This window comes from Lagopus leucura, unplaced genomic scaffold, assembly GCF_019238085.1.
Source record: "Lagopus leucura isolate 7727_CA_CO unplaced genomic scaffold, USGS_WTPT01 Super-Scaffold_100004, whole genome shotgun sequence".
Taxonomy (NCBI): domain Eukaryota; kingdom Metazoa; phylum Chordata; class Aves; order Galliformes; family Phasianidae; genus Lagopus; species Lagopus leucura.
Window position 1 is genome coordinate 23,453,119 of NW_024962264.1, and position 21,931 is coordinate 23,475,049.

General features: G+C 35.4%; 1 long non-coding RNA gene across 1 annotated transcript; it reads right to left on the minus strand.

Annotated features, from left to right (window-relative positions):
- Positions 1–1,981: 1,981 nt before the first annotated feature.
- Positions 1,982–21,492, minus strand: LOC122180505. Its single transcript, XR_006179116.1, has 3 exons — positions 21,346–21,492; positions 3,860–3,948; positions 1,982–2,098 (listed from the first exon to the last, which is right to left on the minus strand). It is a non-coding gene; the product is annotated as an uncharacterized LOC122180505 (long non-coding RNA).
- Positions 21,493–21,931: the final 439 nt, after the last annotated feature.

The following is a 21,931-nucleotide window of genomic DNA, read 5'->3' on the forward strand; positions in this document are numbered from 1 at the left end:
GACAAGGGTCATGCTTAATTTCACATTGTATTTGAATTTAATGTTTACAACCCTTTTCCTTAAAAAAGGTTGACGTGCACAAGAAAATCAATTCACAAGTTGTTTTCTGAATATTATATATTATTCCAGAAATCCCTCAAGGCTTCCTTAGCAAAGAGAGAAAAAGTGGATCTTGTGCAAAGGTAGGAGTTGTGAGCCTTTAAACTCCCACCTTAGAAAAGTGCAGAGGATGGTGTTGGTATGTATAGCTGACACCAGGCTTGCTGCTTCCTCTGAAGAGAAAGGAAGATGCTTCCCCCCGGTGCTTTGGCATCAGCAATGAAGCTGGTGAGACAGTGATTTTTCAGTATTAGAGGCTGTCTGCTGATGTAGATTGATGTCTTATGTGTATTTATATTGCTCCCTATCTAGATACTTATTTTAACACAGAATCAGAGTGTGCCACTATTATTTTTTATTTTCAAACATTTCATTTTATAAATATGAAAATACTTTTTCCCGCAGAAGTGCAGACTGGTGCAAGATCACACAGGAAAACTCTGGTAATGCAGTTCCTTGAACTCATTTCTTCTAAGCAGATCCCTAGCAAGCTAATTGTCCTACTCTGTATGTCTTTTTGGTAGCAAATATCATAAAACTGAATATTTCTTTTTCCTCTTGATTGTTCTTCTACAACATACATATACCTTAGCTTCTACAAACAGTGTGGGAACATTTTTTTTTAACCACTAATTCAATTGGTATATATAGTATTCCGATGTTTAAAAATGCCTTTGAAGGCTCGTCCAAAGCTCACTGAAATGACATCTTTATTTAATTTCAGTGGAATATATGGATGTGGACAAAAGGAAGATGTGGTCCTGCTTCTGCACTGAGAACTAAAACAGGCATCCTCGAAGGCATAGGGCATAATTTGCTCCTGGAATTAACAGAAGCAAATGGGATTCACAAGAGACTTCACAAAAATGGCTGTTTAACAATTTGAGAAGCAGTGTCTCTGAAAACACTTCTCTCTGAAACAATATCTGTTTGAACAACATTTTAACATACAGATGTCTTCTCTGAGATTTTTTCCCCCAAATTTTCTTCCATTCTGGATTCAGCAAGATCAGAGAGAAAATATGTCTCACCATTTGAAATAGGTTGAAGGACACTGTAAAGCAAGTGAAAATAACTGTCTGTGTTTTGCTTTACAGAGCAATGGATTCATTGGGCCAATGGCTATAATTCATTTTAAAAAGGTTGTTCTCGAGTTTCACAAGGTTATAGCTGTATTGAGTGAATACAGTAAAAATAATGTTCTGAAGAGCCCTGACAGGTTTGTTGCTAACTGTAGGAACATTGCGTCTCACTTCTGAAACAGAATGACTTATTACAACTGGAATATCTTCATGGATCAAGTAAATTTCCAGAGGTTTTATTTGTTTGTTTGTTTGTTTGTTTTTAAGAGAAATAGAGGAAAACATTGTGCTTTAAAACAATAGCAACATGAAAAATCAGCATTTGCCAATATCCTATTACTAGCAGACTTGATTGTTTTCTAAAAAAACCCTACAATGATGCTTTTTTCTTTTTTTTTTCATCTAAGAAAATGTATTTTTTTGAAAAAATATTCTTAAATAAAAACAAACATTTGATAATCTCAATTCAAATTCTGTTTGTTTGTATTTTTAAACTTAAATATGCTTTGTTTTTAAAAATCTATTTACTGTAAATTATAATGCAAGAAATCAGCTTTGATGCAAAGTCTTTTGATTTGACCTGAAACAGTTATTTCAAGGGAAGGGAGAAAAATGTGCACCACCCTGAGAGTGAATACATGATGGGCAACATTGAAGTACGCTCACTAAAACCACAAACCTTTCAGCTGCTGGCAGTAGTTCACTCCTGATAAATACAAGATGACTCCATGCTGTGAGACTGCAGAACCAACTTTGAATTGCAGAACACTTGAATGTAAGTGAGACATTTGCTGATGAGATGTGATCGGACAGAACTGTTTTATTTTTCTTGCAAAGCTTCGATACCATCTGAAGTCAGTCCTGTTGCAAATTTACCTCTGGTTGAACTGCTCTCTACTTTCCCTGTGAATTTGTATCTGAAGACAGCAGAAGTTGTTACAAAGAGAAAGAAAGGTAATTTCTGGTAAGCTACAGACTTATCTGAAGCATTTTGTGCTGTTTTCAGAACAGAAGTCCAAACTTCAACATCTTTCTAGACCATTAAGCCTTTTGAATATTTTTCAGGTTTCTCAATTACCAATCCATCTCAGCAATAATTCTAGGGTTACTGAGGAAATACCCCTTCAAGAAGAGTACTAGGAAAATCCATTTCAGTGATTATTTTATAAGGAATAATGACCACTTTGTTTCATTAGTGGCTTTCTGTTTCTAATCAGACATTTATTTTTCACATTCACCAAACAAGGATGTACAGCATATGTTAAGGGAAATGTGTGTGTACCATATGGCTGAAAAGAATAAATTCAGTATAAAATGGAGAGGGTGAATGAGGAAGAGTAAGGTAATATAATAGATAATGAATTCAGCCACATCATATGATTTTATTGTTATGGGGATGCAAAGACTAAGGAGTGGTATGGAGTGCATATGGATTTTAAACTCAGAAGACAGTTTTACTTTTAGTATTCTAAGATGCCCTTTTGGTCTCAGCCTAATCAGATGGCTCTGTAGTCATGAAATGAAAAAGACTGAAAGCTTAATTCTTGCATATAGCTGACTGGCTAACTCCAGCTTCAGCAGAAGTAAAGCCCAGTAGATGCAGACATGTAAAACTGAAAAAAAATCCCTGAGTAAATCCTGTGATGTGTTAAATTTGGGTAGGTATTCAGTGTTTCAGAACAGCACTTTAATAATTTCTAAATACCAAAATCATGTACTTTGGCTTGCATTTAGAAACAAAGGCTCCAAAATCAATCAAAAGATTTCTTTTAGAAATTGGCTCAGCTTCCGAAAATGAATTTTCTGATCAGCCTTGGAATCAGGAAGCATTTCAAGCTGAAATCTCTAGAATGAATGGTTGAGAAACAAATTTTGATGTCCTAATCAAATACTGCCATTTTTAAAAGATATTCTGTGTGTGTGTGTGTGTGTGTGTGTGTGTGTCGGAGGGGCGGGGGGGAATCCTGTGGAATATAAACATGAAATACGGATGGTACATTTTGGGCCATAATTTAATATAAATTGTTACGTGATAGTAGACTTCTTGTAATTCTTTGAAATTTGGATGATTCTATATCAAAATCCCACATTAATTAACTCTCCAGCCCTGGTATTCGTAGTGAAATCTGCAGTTGTCTGTGTAATTGTCTTAATTGTTATGGATAAAAAAAACTGAAATGCTCAGACTGTAAACTGGCACTGAGTTATCTACCTTACTTTACACACAGCCTCATCTTGCTAATGCCACCTTTCACAGGAGTGCTAGTGTTGAAAGAAAAAGAAACTGAATGTTCCTAATTTTACTTTCAGGATTTGCGTTATACACTTATGGTTGTACATCACATCCTATCTATAATCCTGTTTACATAGATTCTGATTTACATAGACTTCTGATTGTTGCAACTGTCTGTGGTTTAATATTAATGTCTAAAAATGTGCTCATTAGAATCATAGCTTGTGTCTCTTCCTTGAGGAGTGTATTATCATGTTTGGCAGTATCAATCATTTTTAATTAAAGCAAGTAGCATTTCCCTCAACTCACCCCACAGTTTTACAGTTTAAAGAAAGTTACTGAGAATTTCCTCTTCTTAACATGTAGTTTATGGTCAGGTAGAAATACACAAGAACACTCTTGTATAAATCCATAGTCTTCTTTCAAACTTTTGTTTTAAGCATACCTGGTAGATTTATTGCTTGACTGTGCTTCAGTAGTCTGACTCCCTGTGGTGATTTCCCAAAGTCTGCAGGCAGGAATACACCCCTCCTGCTGCAAAAGATTATGACATCATGGATGTTAAAAAGAGAATGAATGATGTGGTTAGCCATGCATTCAATATATTACTAGAGAGGGGGTTATATGGAAACATGGCCTTTCTGTCAGATAGAATGAATGAGATATATAATTTGTTTTGTCCTTCTCTTAAAAGAACAAGGGAAAGGAGATAATCTGTCTTAATAAGGGCATGCTTAGAGTATCAACCAACTAGAAAGTAATATATTTTTAAACATCCATATGTGATCCCTTTATTAAATTAGGATGTTGAGCTAAATTTAAAGTATCAATATATAAATCAGTCAGTCAGTTAAATTAGCCAATTTTATACTGATAAATGGGAGTTAATAAAGCAATTACTTCTTTCTGAACCATAAGGCTCTGGTTTCCAAATCAGCTGTATGAGTTATGGATTACTGACATAATTTACAAGTTTTCATTTATGTGACTTATATCCTTGATTTCTTAGGAATTAGTCCTTTATTGTATTAAAGGCACAACAAAACAGCATTTGAGTAACATTAAGGATGGAGCAAAGCAACAAAATTCAAGGACTATTTATGGTGATGCAGAGTTCTTAACTCTAGTTGCTGTTATTTTTAACATAGAGAGAGTTAAGGACAGAATTGTTGCCTTAATATTGAAGGTCATGACTTTTCAATGTGTGTGTCATGACCTGTGTTCCATACCTATAGGATTTTGCCTTTTTTCTCTCATTTTTATAAGCACACACCAGTAGCAGCAGTTCTGCACCTATGTTGTCCATTTGTTATGAAAGAGGTGGTATTAAAACTTGTCAGTGTATTGCCACATAACCTTCACATTTTCTATTTTTATGAGGCTCAGCTTTGTATAGGTTGACGCCATTGGGGGGTTGGAAATGGTTACAACGTGAACAAGGTCAAGATTATATAGGATGTGTCGTAAATAAATTCTCATTTTAATTTTTCACACGCTTTTCTCCTTGTAATGCTTACTGCCTGGTATTTATCCTTTTCTGCTCAACCAGAAGTAATCCACTTCTTGGGCCACACAAATTCTGAGTACCTGAACAAACTTAAGTCAGGTTGAATTTTGGAAAAATCCTATTAGTAATTTGCAAGGCAGTTCTGAAATCCAAGAAATAAGTTGTAGTTTGAAGATTAAACTTTTTACTATCCTCTCCTGTGTTATAGTTAGGAACACAAAAGCACAGATAGTAGCAGCCATTATGAAAGACAGTAACAAGAATGTGTCAGGAAGACTTCACAATTCTTACTGATGGCATTTGTGAAGTTCAGTTCATTAGGTGTTACAAAAACAACAACAGAGAAATCTCAAATCAATGAAATAATATTGAAATTGTGGCTTTTCCTACTAAATAGATACTCATTGGAAAGTGACAAGAGGCTTTCTGAGAAATCAAAACTGGCTAATAGAGACTGAGACATTTCTGGTTAAAGTAGGGAATGAATAAGAATGTAGACAAAAAAAGTCAGACAGATGTTAGCATGCTCAAGGAGCACTGCCAGGGGAAAAGAAATCAAACAAAACAGCAAAATAAAATGCAACACAAGAAGATTTATGTGACCAAGAGTAGGATTCATTTGAGATCTAGCCCTAATGTCAGACTCATTTTACAGACTGGCAGAGTGAACAGAACGAAAGAGTTACTTTAGTCACCTTATCTCCTATGCTCTGGACCTAGCACTTTGAATGGGGAGAACTGTTAGAAAGATTGGCTTCAATCTCCCCAGTGTATTTCCATTCAAATATCAACAGCTGGTAGATAGGAATAGGTAAGGCAGTCAGAACTTGTATTTCCTAATGAAAATCCTATTGTGAAATATAAAGTTAGTTAACTACTCACTACAAAGGAATTTTTTTTTCATTTTAAAAAAAAGAACTTTTAATAAAATGAATTACAGCTTTTCCCTCTGAAATGCACTGAAGTACTTTGAAATGCTTACATTGAAATTCATATACACCAGTATATGTACAGTGCATTTTATATGAGGCTACTCCAAAAGTAATGCCTCCTATTTTATCATATTGGACCATGATATCAGAGGTGCATGTTGGTGGTATAGCAGTGTAGGGTGAACCTTTCCAGTCCATGGAGTGGTGACAGCGAATTCCCCACCAAAGAAGTTCAACAGGTAAAGTGATGTGCACTGTCTTCTGGGATAGGAAAGGAGCACCAGGCCCCACACCAATTTTAAGTCTGTGGAGCACACTATCAATCTTGGCTGGACTGTCATACCACATCCACAGTCCAGACTTGGCAACTTCTGATGTCCTTTTTGAGCCAATGAAAGATGGACTCCCTGGGCAATATTTTCTTAGCAACGACACTGTCACAGCTGTTGTGAAAAGGTGGGTCACCTGCACTGGTGCAGATTGTTACAAGCATGGCACACAGGCTCTTGTTCTTTGCTGGAAAATGCACAGTTATTAGTGTGATTGCCGAAAAATAGTGTTTTGTAGCTGAGAATTTGCTCTATTAGATAATGTTATTTTGCTCTTTGTGTCTGTTGTAGTTTTTGTGGAAATCACAGAATCACAGAATCATAGGGGTTGGAAGGGACCTCCAGAGATCATTGAGTCCAACCCCCCTGCCAACCAGGTCGCACAGGTAGCTGTCCAGGCAGAAATAAATAGGAAACATTACTTTTAAAGCAACATACGAATTTCAGAGCTCATGGACCCGGGCTTCAAATACAAATGAGCCAAAAAGTAACTAACGAAAGAGTTATTCGGCTGATGAACTTTCTGGTATGTTTTGGAGAGGAAATATAGTTTTTAGCTGTCAAATTTTTAAAGTATGACTTTGAGGAAATATTAAAATGGATTTTATGCATTTTTACCAAAATTTGCCCTTGAATCCTATGTAATTGGTTAAAATCTATAAGGCAATATCATAGCATTTTGTTCTAGCACTAATGTTATAATAAGACAATTAACGTCTGCCATTTATGTTGGTGTTATCAATTATCTGAACCCCTGTTTTCCTAACTGAAAATAACTGGATTTAAGTGAAACATAAACTCACTGTTATTGAATAGGATATGAGCTCAGTAAAATACTAAAGCCTCTTAATAAATTTAATTTAGAGGGTCAATATTTGATAGACCTAGCAGAAACTGGAAAAACTGACTAAACTCTTCTGGTGTTGACACAAGAGTAACCCAACTGATTCCACTAGCATATCTTTCTTTTTGGCCCCAACTAAAACAAATTATAAATAATTTTAAAAAATAAAGGAATTTTGACAGAACTTCATTTTTCCTTTCAGTAACCTCTAATTTTGTGGGACTTTAGATAATATAACTTCCCTAATACAATTTAATGATAGCAACCTTACAGGATGCTAAAGAAAGGGCATTTGTTTACAGTATAGAGAAATGCCAGATCTGGCTGGTGTGCAGGCAAGATTTCTCAAACTTTTGATCTGCAAGTTCTGCTTTCCAGAATGTCAAGATTCATGTTAAAAAGGGAATCTGGTGTGCAGAGTTTGTTCATCCCATCACCGCAATTTTAAAGCAGAACAGAAGACTGATAGAGATGATTAAAGGTATGGTATAAATATTGTATTGGCCATACAGACTTTTGGCCTGACTCAGACTGGCTCTTATACTGCCAGGATCGTGGATTGCATTTGATGGGTTTAGCTGTCAGGGAGGTAAGGAAGGGAAAATTCCCATCAGTTATGAGTGACTTTTTTTACTCTGTTCCCCTGAATTGTCAAGTAGTGAATGTCTTCCTCTTACTCTCCTGGGGCTTCCTTCCTTTTCCCCATTTCTTTCTTCTCACATACACACATTTTAGCAATCTTTTTAGGAGGATAGAGTGAAAGGAAGGACCTGAATTCCTCTGTGTTTAATATTGATGTTCTACATGGCAAAATCTGTGCTTCATAGAGAGAAATTTTCCTTTTAAGAGGCAAAATTGAAGCAGATGATTGATACTTAGTCTCTTCAAACCCTGAAAGTTTTCCTCGAATGAAATCTGATCTTTGAAGGAGTAACCTGCCAAGTTAAAAATAAAAAAATATGAAGGAAATGCATATAATGCACTGCTCAATTATTTACCACTGTATAATGTGAAGCCACCAGCATGTTTCAAGTATTCAAGTGCAGGAATGAATGTAAAAATGCATAGCTTCACAGAGTATCTCCTTCTATGGTAGGAGTGTGGTATCTATACAATCACAAAAGATCTATGTCTGGGAGAATATTGAAAATATGTTTGCTTTTAGAAGTTATAAATTGCTGTTGTTCAGATGATCTAAAGTACAAGCTACATCAGTACAAAACTACATGAGGCTGGTGAAGTATTTAAACAGGAAAAATAATCAGAAATGTAAGATTGCAGTCACTCTCTAATTATGATCCTGATTTATAATGTGAAGACAAAACTCATTTTGGACCTCCAGGTAATGACAACAGTGAGGCAAAGTATTCAAATACTTTTCACTTTCTGAACTTCTATGTTCATCTCTGCACCCAAATAAAAACTACATTTTCAAAACATAGGTTTGAATAAGATTAATTAATAATATTTATCTCTATTATTCTACTTAGCATAGAGGATGGTGGTTCTACTTACAATGACCATGATAGTTAATGTAAGCAAAACTAAAATAGTTTTGGCTTTGAAAAAGAGGAAGTTGGACCAACTTCAGGCCTTGTGAGCTTAACATTCTCCAAAATGTTGCAGATGGGTTGAATGGAGGGCTGAGTTTGATAAATGGCTTTGGCTCTGAAGCCACAATGCAATACTTGTAAATTCTTTTGAGATTATTAGCCTGGTAGTTTAACATCTATCATTTGAGATAGACTAGCATTACTATGGATACAAGTAACTCATTGCGCACGCATGCTATTACTTTTCCTCTGGTATAACTGATATTGCTGATACTCAGTTGCTTATCCTGATAGATTTGATGAAATACTTTTTTTATTATTAAAAGAAGGAAAAAGGAACCTTAATTTAAGGGATTAAATACTTAACTCCCCTGTACACTTTAAAGGATGCAATCAGAGGTGATTTCTTATTTATTTACTAATAGTTTTTATTTATATCTCAGGTTTTATTCTTAGCTCTTATGCACTAAATGGGAAGACCTGTGTAAAAACTTCATAGCTTGTAAAGATGTAATGGAAAATAACCTTGTAAACTGATTCATTTTTTGGCTCAACATGAGACATTTTTGTAATGTTAAAACCAATGCAAACCATTTTGGATGGTTTTATTAACTTCCCTCTCCCCAGAGGAGTTTTAGTACCTCTGTCTTTGGCTTTGCCATCAGCAGTGTTGCACAGCTGAAGGGGCTGGCATCCTCACCCTGCAAGGAGTCATTGGCTGATGTAAACAGATGCCCTTCCCTTGGAAGAAACACTTTTGGGCATTGCATTGTACATGCCACGCAGGTGTTGGGGAGGTGCAGGAGCTCAGAGGGATTCTCATTTTGCATGCTGGTAGTGGATCCTCAGGTCCCATTCCCATCACCATTACTGAATCTCCTCTCTCTCAGGGGAAGATTTACATTCTCTTGACATGGAAGAGTTAAACAAGGGGGAAAAGGACTTTTACACAGCCCTGTAAAAGTCATGTTTTGCTGGCAAACAGCAGCAAACTTGCTAGGCTTTCTTCATTAGAGCCTCACCATTTAAGCCATCAGCGTCATTTTGTGAGGACATCAAACATGTGTACACCAGATGCCTGCAATGCAGAGCAGCACTAAGGACCTGACTCAACTTAACAATAATCTGTGGACAGCGGGTGTGAACCTGAGCTGGGCCAACACCTCATCAGACTGCATGGCTAATTGATTTCAAAATTAGAGTTGGTATTTCTGAACAATAATCTTAAAAGGCAGCAATAAAATACATCAGAATCCTTTGAGCTAGCCAAGCTTTCATCCAAATGGCTTATTACAAAGAGCTGGCACACCTGAACTTTGGCATAGACAAATAAATCCCAAAACAGTAAATGGAAACCACATTTGGCACTGGAGGTTTGTCAAGAGAAGTTTGTAGTCATCAGGAAACAAGATCTTGGATTTTTTTTTCCTTAGTGGCAGGAAATCATTCACTGAATGTATTTTACTACAACTGCTGTGATTTATGTAATGAAAATGTAGGTAGTGTTGAGAAGAATACTTTTTTTTTTTTTTGCATTTCACAATCTTGAGGATCCCAGGAGCTCTAAAAAGCACAGCAAGGGTTACAGTTATCCCAACAGTGATAACCGAATTGCATGTGTGTCGGCCTCCCTCTTTGAACTTTGAACTGCTAGTTTGTGGCATCATGGTCCAAAAGGATTTAGATCTGACTTTTGTTTGGCTACAATAAATTATACCCAAGTATCTGAGCAATGCCTGGAATCTTATCTTGAGGACAGAATGAGGCATCTCACTTAAGGGATGGTATAAATTTGGAATACAAATTTTTCCAGGGAATAATTTCAGACCAGGTAGAAAAGGTTGCTTTTTTGTTTACTATAGGTTGAATTAGAATAAACTCTGGAATATTTAGGTAAGCTTATTAATTTATTAATGCAATATGGCATGGAAAAAAGGACTCTCTGAAAGGCATAAAAACAGGACTAAAGAAATCTGTGATGTCAGTGGCTGATCTGTGAAGTACCTTAGATCCATTTGGACTGCTTGGCTCTTGCAATTGCTTGTAGATAGCTTTATACATTTGATTTAATGAATTAAAAAATGTGTAACAGGCTAGAAGCAAATGCAGCTTTTATCATCAGTTGATCTGACTGAAATGTTACCTACTCCTGTGTTACTAGCTTTGTTTTTAAAATCAGTGGTAAGTACTGTCACTGACAGTCTCCTGGCTTAAGTTTGTGACAACTGAGATAGTTCTGTTCATGGTTTTGAATTATTTTGATCTATACTATTTATATTTGTATTGGTATGATGTTAAGCTTAGCTCAAAAATTGCATCTTTTTGAAATGTATTACATCTTCACTAACAGTCCTGAGACAAGTATGAGTATAGATGGCTACCTTACTTTGTCAATGGATATAAACAGCCTTTTAGATGCATGTCTAATATATGTGCTAAGCTCAGCTTTAGACAATTCAAAACATATTTTTTCTTCCTTCAGTTTATGTCTAATTTCAATTTTCAAGCATGGCCTGATTCTCATTTCACTTGTAAAGTTATTTTCCAGATGTATCACATGTATCCTGGATTTTCAATGGATTATTGGTACAAAAAAAAAAAAAAAAGAAAAGTCTGTGATATGGCAACTATCCCATTATTCAGGGCTTCATTCAGTCATACATGTTTAAAACAAGTCCAATTCTGTTAACTGTTAATCTGTAGTGTAGTGAGAGGATAATCAGACCTTGAAGATTCCTCTTGCCTTTCTGAAAAGTTTTAATATCCACAGTGTTGCATCTCTTGATCTTTCCAGTATATTATTGTGCCTCCAAAGGGCTAGGCGTGTGAGAGCTCCTACTCACACTCCACTCTTGGCTACTTTAACCCTGATCAATTTTAGAAAGGTTATGTTTTTCAAGCACACAGTTTTAGGGTATGTGGGGCAGTTCACATTTTGACCCATTAGCGACATATTTTGTTCTTCTCAATATTTTAGTCAAGTAAAATGAACTGAAATAATGAAATGAAATTCTGACCAGCTCTTGATACAATAACTTAGGTTTCTCATAGACACGCACGCCATTTTAGCATTCATTTACTTAAGTATTGATGTTCATCTGCTTACTTGTCTAAAATAAGGTATAAACTAGCCTAAAGGTGCAACATTCAAATAAAGACCGAGGGGACAGATTCTGGCCTCTTTTACATCTATTCAACTTCACTGACTTTAGCAGAGTTTGCATAGGTGCAGAAGAGCGAAAATTTGCCTCTAAATTTTTACTCTTTTGATAATGACATTTTCTTTAGTTTGTGTAGTAAAAAATAAAGGATTTGTTTGTGTAAAATTGAAGAAGAGAATAATTTCTGACCTAATTCCAGCACGTGGCTCTTCATAGTTTCTTCCTGCTTCTGCATGTATTCATATGCAAAGCAAAAGAATACATCAAAGTGACACAAACGGCATAACAAAAGCTGTCTACAAAGTCCTGCACCAGCTGGTACTCTTACATGTTTTAGATTAGAGTCCAGAGAGTACTAAGACTGGACCACCACAGGAGAAACAGCTAGGGGACATTGAATGTTGCCATGCACAGTGTTATGCAAACAGCTGTATCAAATTAATTTAGGCTTATCCACTGTGAAAATTCACAGGGTTCAATGGCTTTTCTTACCTGTGAAAGGGTGGTCTAGTCATAGGACTTCTGTATAGAGTCTGAAGCAGAGGGGCAGGTTTCAGACTTTTGTGTGCTAGTGTTAAAGGTCAAAATATATAGTAGCAGACAAACAGGTGGAAGTTAAGATACAGCAAAGACAAAAATGCAGCAGGAGCATGAATTACACAGTTTATATTTATTTTTTGAATAACAAAATGTGTCTCAGAAACTACTAAGTCAGTTTTGAAAATGAAATTTTTGCTAGGGAGTTTTCTCTAATGCAAAAAGGAAGTGGATCCATGCTGTATTTTGCAGGATTATTTTATTTTAGGGAAAGATAACTATATATGTGTGATAGGTCTGTACTTCTGCATAGTTTAAAAGCCTTTCCATTATATTATATTATATTTCCCTCTTAGACTACTTTATGCAGAGATAGTTCATTACCAGAAGGCTTTATATTTTCTGAAGATACTGTTCACAGGATGTCTTCCTTTGTTGCTAAAGTGTTAAATAGAATTGTGCTGTATTTAAGCAGAAAACAGCAGAACTGAACAGAAAGCATTGTGGAACTATCCATTTACAAAATCAAAGCCTGCTTCTACCAAGTAGTTTTAAGAATACACTGCAAATACACTGATAGTCCCATTATCTGCCATGCATAAGGAGCAGTAATCAGTGGGTTGCCTAGTTCTAATGCTGTAGTTAAAATACTTTGGATTAGGGTTTGTTTGTTTGTTTTATCCTTGCCTTAGCCTTTGATAACAATGCTGCAAACAAGAATACACTTGTCTTCTATATGGAGATGGATGAACTGGCTGCCTCCAGAACAAGTCCAGGAATTCCAAGAGATAACGTGAAGGAAATCAAAAAGTAGCTGGAATTTTTACAGAGCTTTTTCTACACTGTTAGTATCTCCTAAGGTTATAGGACTAGCCATAATAGACGCCTGACTTGGGGCTTCATTGCTGAAAGATTAGTGGGTACCTCGGTGTTCTGAGTGGACTCCCTCAAAAATGCAGTGTTTTAATGTGGCCTGCATCAGCCAAAAGCAATCTGTGCTGTGGTGTAGTGTTACTGCTTTATCTGTAGTGATAAGGCAACTGTCTTCCTGCAGCAAGTAGACAGTTCCCTTATCGTTATAGCTAAAGTAAAACTCATGCCAGCAATGCCTAAAGCTTGGTAAGTAGTAAGCTTTATCTCTTTTTTTTCATACATATTCTCTGTCAGTGTAGCTGACAAAAGCTTGGGTTTTGATTTCAGTTTAAGTAATCTGATCATCAGCCTATCAATACAAAAACTAGAGGTGAATCAGAAGGACAAAGAAAATGAAGTAGTTTCAACAAGATAATTTGAGTAAACTCTTAATTACACTAGAGAATATCCAGAAAACTCTAAACAAATGTGTTATACTGTAGAAGAATAAAGATTTGAGGATTGTAAAGTATTAAAATTTAATATAATTCCAGAAGCAACTTCAATATTTAAACTGTAGCTGTGTATGGAATGTTCTTAATGTGGTACATAATAATTAATTTATAATGATCCTGATACTGAATCCTAGAGACAGCACTACATGACTATTGCTGTAATACAGGAAATTTTGGAGAAAGGAGATTTATAGGATTCTTAAGCAGAGAAGAAAAGAAATGAGTTCTACAACATTATCTGCACTGTAGATCAATATAGACTGCTTTCACTGCAGCAGATCATTGAGGTTACATGGTTGCCCTCCAGGGAAAGAATGGAAGACCTCTGAAAATGTGTTGCCCAAAACTTCAGCAAGCTGGATTATAGGATGATTTTTCAGGTTTAGCCCTCACAAAGTTACATACTGAAAAAAAAATCCATAAAAAAAAAAACAAAAACAAAACAACAACAATAAAGAAGAAGGACAAGAAGTCCTGAGAGTAGTTGTGGAAAATGTATTTTGTAATTTTCAAAATAAACATTATGTTGGGATGAAGGGTTTTCTTTTTCTTTTTTTCCCAGATGGTTTTTTATTTTTAATCATATGGGAAGTTTCAGAATATATAATCTACAAGGTGCTGCGTGGCAAAGACAGTGATGATATAATATCTATTCTTCCATTGTTACTCCAGTGTGCCTGATTGGCTCTGCTAGCCTTGACTTAGTGCTGATGGGATTGTAACAGACAAGGAAAGTGAAATCTCACTGCATCACCAGCTACATATAAGTGTCAGACTGTGGCCTGACCTTTCAAAACAAAGTCAGCAACCTTCTGGTATAAAGAAAAGCATGCACCATACAGAAAGGCAATGTATTAACAGCAGTGCTAATAAATTTTACTTGGATCACAAGGACTAAATCATCAAACTGGGAAGTGGAATTTAAATGCTCAAAAATTAACTGTTTATGTTCTACCAAACATCCCCAGCTATGGCAAAATGTCCAGTATGGCTCCACTGACTTCAAGGAAACAGTGCTAATTTATGTCAGCTGAAGATGTAGATGGCAGTGATGAAACAGGACAAACAGTATAGTTTGAAAGTGGGGTGATGCTAAAAGAGAGAATAAGGGTACCACGTTAATCTCATGCACAACATGAAGACAATAACATCAAGATTAAATAACATGCTGATTAATCTGCCTAATTTAGACAGATTTTTTTCAGAATTGATTTAAATTTTCTAGTTACCACTTTATCTGCCCTGCTGTGAGAATCAATCTACACGATTTTTCTCCTTTGCTAATAGCCTAATTTTTCTTTCTTTGTCCAGCATTATCAAACCATGCCACATATTCTATTAAGTTGTTGTGATGCCAAAACTTGTGGTCCTGGCAAAATGTATCATGCAGCATATCTAGGTAAGTGAATTAAAAAAGCATCTGAGCAGGTATCTGGTGCATGTCACAGTTCGTTCTTCCATAATAAACTGTGTTCTCCTTCTCATTCATTTGTCAATCATAGTAACTAAAGATTATTATTTGCTGTATGTACGGGACACCAGTAATTTGCAAAGTCTGTTGGCAAGAAAATCAGGTTAGAATGACAGAGTGAGAAATTAAGCAGAAGTCTGATGTAATTAGCTACAACAATCAGTGCTCTAATTTCTGATTTATTATTTCCTGTTTTCCTGCTGCTTTCAGTCCATGCATACTGTATACGCTTCATATAGGTCAAACAATTGCCTTATCAGTCCTGGCAAACCAAGAGGTCAGAGTTAACAATATTTATTTGAACATGCAGGATGCTTCCCACTGCAATTAGGAAATAACTATTACTAATAGGTCTTTGGTGCTATTTCCTCATTTATACAATTTTGTAAAGGAACAGGCGATAGGGAATTCAGATTTCATACTTCTTCGTAATTTTTTTTTGCAGATAGATTTACTTGTCTAATAGTAGCCAGTTTGGTTAAACTGGCCGTACTGAATTCTCTTAAATGACAATTTGACAAGGTATTAATGTGGAATTATTAAATTTGCTTGCATGAGTTTAATAACTATCTACATACAGCATATTTTGCATTATGTCATGTGAGATCTTAAAAAGACACTAGCCAGTTATTAGTCCCCCTGAAATCCATGAGAGTTTTGCTTCTGACTGAGATGGGATTAGAATATGTCCCTGTAAATTTGTTCTGGCTAGCATTTTCACACTGTGCAGAGTTCAAGGTCTTTGGATCAGCAATTCTTTCTACTAATACAAGACAGTGCATATTTTACTTTCACATGGTTCTTGCAATTCTATTAGGAATTCCTGTGACTGTTCTGATTTGAAAACTGTACGGTAAATTGTGTATTTCAGCTGAAAAATATTTACTATATATATTTAACTCTTCAGAATATGGACACATTTTCCTAAAAAGTGAAGCTAGATGAAACCCTCAAAGGCCATATAGTCTGGCCATCAAACTATTCCTAAAAATAAATGATAACTAAAACATTCCTGAAAGAAGTTGGCCTGGCCTATTCTCTAAAGACTCCAGAAATGGAAATCCTACAACCTGCTCACGTAATCTATTCTATTATCTACTCTTACAGAGGGGGAATAGCAATAAAATTCCAAACAAAAAACCCTTGCTGTAAATTGACTCCATTACTTGTTTTCCTTCCTATAAATAGGCATGAAGATACAGAGACCTTTCATATAGGAACATCGTGTCTCTAAATTTTTTTCCTTTGTACGACAGTATACAATATTTGTTCCTTCAAATTTGCATTTTGTTAAGCTCTGATCATTTGTTTTTTTCATGCTAGACCTTGTCCTTGATAGAGCAATTGCAAAATCATGTGTTCAACACATAACTCTCATAGCTATACTTTACATTATTATAATTGCTTTATTAAAATTGTGGCACTGTTTTGACTCTTGATCCCTGCATCCAGATCCCTTTCTATAGACCTACTGTCTAAGCAAGTCATTTCTCATCCTGTATTTGAGAATCTGATTCACTAACTAGAATTGCATTCTATTTATTATAGTCTATTTCTTCCATTTGTCATTCCTATTTTGAATTCTAATCATGTCCTTCAAAATGCTTGCATTCCTCCCAGCTTTATATCACATAAGAATTAAATAAACTTACTTCCTTTTGTATCACTTAAGTCATTAATGAAATAACTACAATAACTACACTCTTTGCACTATATTTGGACAAAAGAGTTATTTTTCTTTATTTTTCTTTCCAATCAGGTTCTCATGTATGCAAAACAGTATTGACTGTTTTAATGGAAAAAATACACAGCACATATACTACTCTTTCTCTACTTCTGAGACTTGCTTCCTGTCATACAAAAGAATTAGCTTGCTTGATATATTTATTCTAGTTACATTATTTTTGGCCATTACTTATCACTGGTTAATCTTTTAAGTGCTTGGAAATAGATGCCTTGTTTATTTCTCAGTGTTTTGAAGTCAGACCAGCTCTTCTAGGATTCCTTATTTCTCTCTCTTCTGAGAGTAAGCACAACATTTGTATTTTTTCAGAGCTCCGGAACTGTGATGTCCGCAGATTCTCTAATTTGTAATAATTCTAGGATTACTTTGCCACTTCCCTAAATATCTACTGGATTTCATTCAGGCACAGCCTATGTGAGGTCCTTTTTATCTCAGGGCAGTTGAGTTTTTACCCTATTGTTAATGCTAATCATAGAATCTATGCAATCTCAGGTAACTACCTTTCATGAGAACTGAACAATTTACTTCACTTTTCAACCCTTTTGACTACCAGACTTTATTATTGTTTAGTTGTCCTCTACTAATAATGTAGATATAGAGAATAATTTCTTATGATCTATTTGATCACTACATGGGCCTGATACTGTCTCATGTCTTCATCTTTCTAATTTTTAATCCTACATATTGTTATTTTTTTATGTATATGCTAAAACAAATATATGTCAGGTCATTGCTGAGCCTCAAAGTAGAGCCAAACAACTTCACAGACAAAGCTCAGAACTAAAACAGTGAGTGTTTACTTTCTTAAGCTGCAAAAATTCCTTTACATCTTCCCATTCTCAGTTGTTTTTTTCCCTCTTTGTCAAAAATAAGAGTAACTCCTCCTGTGTACTTTTTCTGCCTCTTCTTTCAGAAACTTTTCCCATGACCATAAATCTGCACTGTGCTTCTCCATTCTTCATATAGCTTTAGGTATCAATCATATCATCCTGTACATTTAAAAGTTATATTGGTTTATGAAAAGCTTTTTCCACTTTAGACTCTCATGTGACAATGCCTTCTGTTTTTTTGTTTTTTTGTTTGTCTTCTGAAGGCTTCTTAGAAAATATAGCTGCTACAAGGACATCAACCTGCTCAGAAGCACTGGAAAAGTCTCAAATGTGAAGGCAAGTTCTGCAGACAGCTGTGCCAGCTCCAGGGTAGCTCTGAAAAAAGTAGAATTATGACTGCAGCATGCAGTATTATTAAGTCATATCAAGGATCTGATATTCTGCAGGCTTAATTTATATCATGCAACACCTGCTGCCCACAGATATGTGTGACTTTGCTTCAGCAAACGGTGAATGAGAATGGGGGGCAAAAGAGGAGTGGAAGTGAATGATGATAGTAAACAAGAAACATTAAATTAGTGACAGAATGAACTGCTAACATTTTTATTTTCAGAGACTATGAATTCCAGCCAGGGAGATATTCAAACAGAATATTTTTGAAAAACAAAAATTTGAACTAGTATATCTTAGAAATTGATGTTTGGAAACAAATAAAGGGAGCCTGTAGAGAACAAAAGACATTGGAAGATTAAATTCAGAATTCAAATTATTTTTTAAACAGATTTCTTTTTTCTTTTTTCTTTTTACAGCTCTGTAGCAGTTTTTATGTTGAATAAAGTGATTCAATTTGACTATCCTGCCTATTATTTTATTTAGTCTTTTACATTTTTCCATTGATTGGTTTCTTGGATTGCATTAATCTTAATTCTATAGCAGGTTTCTTCACTCCACATTTCTTTGTTAAGACTTCTTTGTGGACTGAAGAATACGTTCACAGTATGAAGTTTGCTCCCCCGCTGAATGAAAGTTGCATTCAATTCAGGCATTCCAACTATAATTTCAGCAGAGTTTTTTTACTTTTTATTTTTTAAGATTTTTAATTTTCAAATCATTCACCTTTCTTTCATTTTTCTCATAATTATTCTCCTTGAACTGTACTGCACAGGCTGTGTTACAATGCAGGGAAGTAAAATTGACCAAAAGTTTTTTTCAAAGTTTTGTAAAATGGATGACTACATTGGCTGAGAACTTATTTATAAGCTAACATAACCTAAATAGAATTTTTTTTTGGTTGGTTTATATTCCCTTAGGGATATGTCCCATTCCCGTTGCTGTCAGTGAGAAATCTCCCATTAAGTTAAAAGGGTGTGGAATCAGGTCTTTAAAAACATTATATTGAAACACAACATGGTTATAAATGCTAGTAAAACTTTCAAGAGTGATCTTTCAATGAGACTAAGAATTGAGGGCTGATCCACAGCAAAACATGCTTTCTGAAACAGTGTAATACAAAATCCTTCCTTGTCCCCCTGCCTTCCAAAAGTTAGAAAGAAAAGTATAGAGCACTCCTTGGAGAAACTGGAGTGTTCAGAATCAATAGTTTTTCATGGAACATATGAATCTGCTTAAACTCCAGCACACATCCAGAAGATTTCTGTGTGTACCCTGAACCAGCCAGTTTCAGGGCTGCGAACTCTAATGAAGGCCTGACTTCGGGCTGGAAAGAGACCTCCTGAACCAAGAGGGAGTTGTTGTATCTTCCCATCTGTATGGTGAAAGACACAAGACACCAGAGCAACAGAAACAGATATTTAATAGCCAGGTAAATCCATACTTTAACTTCTCTTTTGGTCTATTTCCTTGATGCACTGTGTGTTAGCATTTCTGGTGGTTTCTGAAATGTATACATATTTTTGATAAAGAGTTACTACTTAACCAGGAAAATTTATTTCAGCTGTACTTTTCTTGCATTTCAAAGCACTTCATAAACAGGAAGAGCCTAATTCATCATTATTCACACATCAATGTTTAGGTCAAAAGGGACAGCACAATTGGAACTTCGTTGTCAAGTGTGTGTGTGAAGGTACTGTAAGAAAACATCACTGTGCTGCTTTGCTGGCTATCATTCAAGGATATAGAACAATATCTTAAAGCTTCCTGGGAACACAGGATAAACCACTGTAAGATCCAAAATAGAGATCAAGAATTTTAATTTCCTGTAACTGACAGTTCAATACAAATTAACATCTTGGCCAAATGTTCAGCAAACATCAATCATGATAGTTCCCTGAAGCCAATTTACACCACCTTATGGCAGATGAAGATAGCTGTAGAATATCATAAAGATAAAAGACCCACTGGTATGAAAAGTTCTTTCACCATACCAGGCTAGACAAAATGTGAGGAAAAATTTACTACAAAAAGAATAGATTTTTGGCCAATAAACATTGTTAAAAATATCATTGTTCTCCTTCCACCCACTGGAAAAAAAAATCTTATCACTCTCAAAATTCTCATCTTTAAAATACGAATTAGTTTTGTCTTATTTTCTTAAGAACTTTTTAAAGCTTATTTAAAATGCAATGAATGGCTATGACATTCTTGAGCTCTGTCATCTCTGTTCTTCAAAACTGAAAAACACTGACACATCATATCAGAGCTGATTAAGTGAAGAAATTTAGGAAAACATGTTATCAGATTGTAATTTCTGTGGCATTTGGTCCTTGAGAAAAATGTCAGAAATTATGTAGAGCAAAACTTCTGAACTCTTCAAATTACTTCTGCTGAAGAGTCCTGTAGGTCCGGAGTCATGATTTCATTTATGGACACATATAGAGCAGAACATCTATCTATTCTGAGTAACCAGAGCATCAAAGTTACACTGTTTAATATTATGAGATGAAACTCAAGACAGAAAGAGTATTTCTAATCCCAAGCATTGGAGGTATCATTCCCCATGTATTAAAGTATCAGATACTTACATTTCAGAAGACAGAGACATACAAATGCTAACATTGTTTGCATCTTAACATTTGACTGTCCATGTATGTATGTATTTTTTCTGTTGTGGATTGAAAGAAGCAATAACTAATATTTTGTTCTCCAGTTAAAAAAAAAAAAAAAAAAAAAAAAAAAAAAGGAACACTTTATGACTTGTTGACTCCATTGTATTTATGCTCTTGCTTAACATTGAAGTTAAACACATGCCTCGATGTCTGATAAATTAACAATATATTTTTAAAAAGAAATAAGTATTTATTTCAGCAAAATTAACATTTTCTACATTTCCATTCATAGCCAGTTATTTGCTGCAAATTTAAATCTAATGTGACATTTTGAGTATAGTACTTAAATTAAAAGTTTGTGGCCAGTAATCATTGCCCAGATTACTAATACTAGATTTTAGTTTAATTTTCTAAAATTTCAGGTAAATGTCAACTGAACAGTATTATGGTCTGCAATCGTCCTAATATTTATGTCCCCCCAATTTTTAGTGGGCCGTTATTTTTTTTTTCCCAAAGAAAGTGACTTAATCTTTCTTATTTGCTTCAAATTTTATATTAATGATAATTTTCTTTGCCAGTTCATTTGGAGGTAGAAAATCTAACTCGGGCTCAGACCCCCTTGTTTTATAATTTAATACCGATATTACTTACATTATTAGTTTTACTGGTAAATCAAGGAGCAAGTTGCCGGAATCCAGCTGTGACCCCAGGGCAGGAACTTTCTGCCGGCTGTCACCTTCTGACAGTTCGGGCTGTTAATTACCTCCAACAGTTGGAGCACAAGCACCTCTCTGTCTGCCAGCTGGCAGCCTCAGCCTCAAACTGGCAGCCTGAGAAGATTTAAAACCTGTAACAAAAGGCTGCTATGTAAACAGTTTATCGTAAAATACACAATGGCAGCAGTAGACCCACATCAGGAATCAAAGGTAGCCCATGCGCTCTTGGGGACTGAAAATGGTACAACCTCCTGCTTGCCTCTTGCTGCCAGCCAGTGGACAAAAACCAAAGTCCAAAGGGAAACTCCAAAGCAGGTCAGGCTTTGCAAAATCTGAATAACTTGAATCTAGAGATCTGAACTGTTGAGCTACCATTGAACTATACCAATTACTGCAACAAACAAAAACACTGCAGTGACATTTTAACTGCTTCATTTGACAGCCACTTAAGTTTCGAAAACAGAACCACAGGTTTCTCTGGAAGGAGGGTCAAAAATGTTGCCCAGAATATTTTGTTACCT